This window comes from Rattus rattus, chromosome 13 (assembly GCF_011064425.1).
Source record: "Rattus rattus isolate New Zealand chromosome 13, Rrattus_CSIRO_v1, whole genome shotgun sequence".
Taxonomy (NCBI): Eukaryota; Metazoa; Chordata; class Mammalia; order Rodentia; family Muridae; genus Rattus; species Rattus rattus.
Window position 1 is genome coordinate 25,149,588 of NC_046166.1, and position 2,305 is coordinate 25,151,892.

At 43.1% G+C, this 2,305-nt stretch overlaps 1 pseudogene; it reads right to left on the reverse strand.

The window, feature by feature from the left end:
* Positions 1 to 736: 736 nt before the first annotated feature.
* Positions 737 to 854, reverse strand: LOC116915137 (annotated as a pseudogene).
* Positions 855 to 2,305: the final 1,451 nt, after the last annotated feature.

Consider the following 2,305-nt stretch of genomic DNA (forward strand, 5'->3'; position numbering starts at 1 on the left):
CATTTATGTCAAGATGCACGGGGAAGGGTGGGAACACTTTTGCACAGCCCTCAGAGATTAACATGTCCTTGGGAGGCAGCTCAGACAATGGATGTCTGCCTGGCCTTTAGCGGTAACAGAGCCACTGCTGTTGCAGAGCCATGAACTCAGGTGTGGTCTCCACAGTGGCAGCACAGGTCAGGACCCACCATGTTCCCAGGTAGCATCACTGGCAACTCACATAAAGCTCAAGCTCTCCCTCACTAAGCTCTAGGCTCCAGTTCGGCCTCTCTTCATTGTGCCACACCCTTCTGTTTCTCTTTCTCTTCTGTTTCTCTACTTACTTGTTTCTCGTAGTAGCACCAGGTATCTTTGAGTGTCTGGGGTCACCTCAGGAGTTGTCTCAGGAGTGCTACGCACTGTTCATGCTTTATGGTGTTGGGTAGGGGTCATCTATGTCATGGTCAGCCTGTCTTAGGTCTGCACGACATTGGTCTGGTAGTCATTTCAGTCTAGTTCCCTGAACAGCCCCCATGTTGTGGTTTGTTGGTAATCTTAGGCTCCATACTCACTATGGCCTGCAGAAATGGGCCCTTGGGAGGGTTGCCTGTCTTAAGTTCACTCCTGCCTGAGGCTGGAGATCCAAGGTCAGGTTCTTCTAGTCTCTGGCTTGTTCCTCATCCTGGGAGCCCGTTCAGGCCTCCCTGACACTGAACTGGTGGTCATCTCAGATTCTCTCTCCCCACACCCCCCAGGGAGCGTTAGGCTGCTAATCATTCAGATGTTCCAAGTCAGAACATAGCCTCTTTCCTCTCTGCAACCTACTGATGCACACGTGACATAGCAGCCACACCTGCATCACCTCTGGTTGCAGAGTTCTCAATAATATTCTACTTGAATAGAATATTATTATGTTAACCCAGGATAGCCTTAAATTTATCCTCCTCCTATTCTGGTCTCCCAAATGCTAGGATTATGCAGATAAACCTCCATTCTCCACTCCTTTATTCTCAGTTATCCAAGCTATGAAAGGAATATTAAGTAAATTCAAAACGACCTTTATACTTTTCTGCCAAAGACAAAATTTCATACCTGTGGTAGCAATGATAATTTTTTTCCCACAACAGAGCTTTCTTTATTTCACCACACAGAAACTATTTATAAATAGAACTGTGGGGGGTGATGAAGAGCACGTTGTTTAGCATAGTAAAGTTTGTTTGCTTGATAATTAATTTGTAGTCATAACATCAAACCTAACGTGAAAGAAGAAAACTATTTGTGAGAGAAGAAAACCTTGTATTTTAAGTAATAAAATAAATAAAATCCACAATGAAACATATCAAACATTCCCCAATAGGGATATATTTGGCACATTTGTTTCATTCAAGTACGTCATTTGTCATTTGATTGCTAGGGACCTCAGTAATAGCCATGTGTTTTTATAACCTTGTTTCCTCAGAGATGTGTGCAATGTTTATAAAGGAAAAACGTCATCCTGCTCTTATAAATCATGACCACCAGGTGGCAGCATCGCTCCTTTTTCCTCTACAGAAACCAGGCGATTAGAGAATGATGTCATAGCTTTCTACTCAGTACTCTGAAGACATAAGATTCAAGTCCCAAAAATTTTACTGTTTAGTTCTTAGCATGTACTCGTTAGTTCTCTGTGTTGTGCCTGTTGGTTAGAGTAAACACGGTTAACATTTTCCCTTAGGCCAACATCAATATTTTTGTGAAGAAATTAAAAGAAAATAAAACAGAAAATTAGTATCCCACCAAAACCTTGCTAGTCGTGATGGTTTGTGGTTCAGCTCACAGCAGTCATTTGAAATATAACTAAAACCACCAACAATTTTTGAAGACGGCGTGAGAAATCAGAAGGTATGTTGCAATTACCAAGATTCCCGAGATCATTCTGTGCTCAGGATTGTCATCCTAGCACCTGTGCACCTAGGGAAAGACAACCCTGGGCCACAGTGCAAAACCTTGTCCCCCAAACCAGATAAACAGCAGCGACCCTGAAGCACATAGTTCAAAACCATTCATGTAGAGTTGTCTGTTTCTTGTAAGAAGACTATCCTGCAGGGAGCTCCGCATTAGAAGGAAATGCCTGAGCAGCTTTGTCTGTGACAGGAAGAAAACTGAACTCCAAGCATGCCGGAAACACAACTCGGTCACCTCTTTTATGACAAGCATCCACTCACTGGCAACTGGCATATGTGACTTTTCACATTTCCATTGACTTCCTTGATGATCCAGGTTCATACAGTTCCATTTCGCTCTGACCTATGGAATGTTCTGGGTGTGTGAGCTTCTGTGATAAAAA